Consider the following 220-nt stretch of genomic DNA (forward strand, 5'->3'; position numbering starts at 1 on the left):
AGGCCTTTTTTCGCGTCAACCAGCTGGTTTAACTAATGACAGCTTTGGTTTAACCAGCTTGTATGTTTAACGCAAAAACGGAAAAAATTACATATGGTTGAGCTCAAACAAAACTGGTTCGCGAAAACACTTTTTACTTGTCGGTTTGGGCAAAAAATTTCAAACATAAAACATCCGTATAGTGTTAAGAGTGTCATTCTATTATAATTAAATGATTTAG

This window comes from Artemia franciscana, chromosome 5 (assembly GCF_032884065.1).
Source record: "Artemia franciscana chromosome 5, ASM3288406v1, whole genome shotgun sequence".
Classification (NCBI taxonomy): Eukaryota; Metazoa; Arthropoda; class Branchiopoda; order Anostraca; family Artemiidae; genus Artemia; species Artemia franciscana.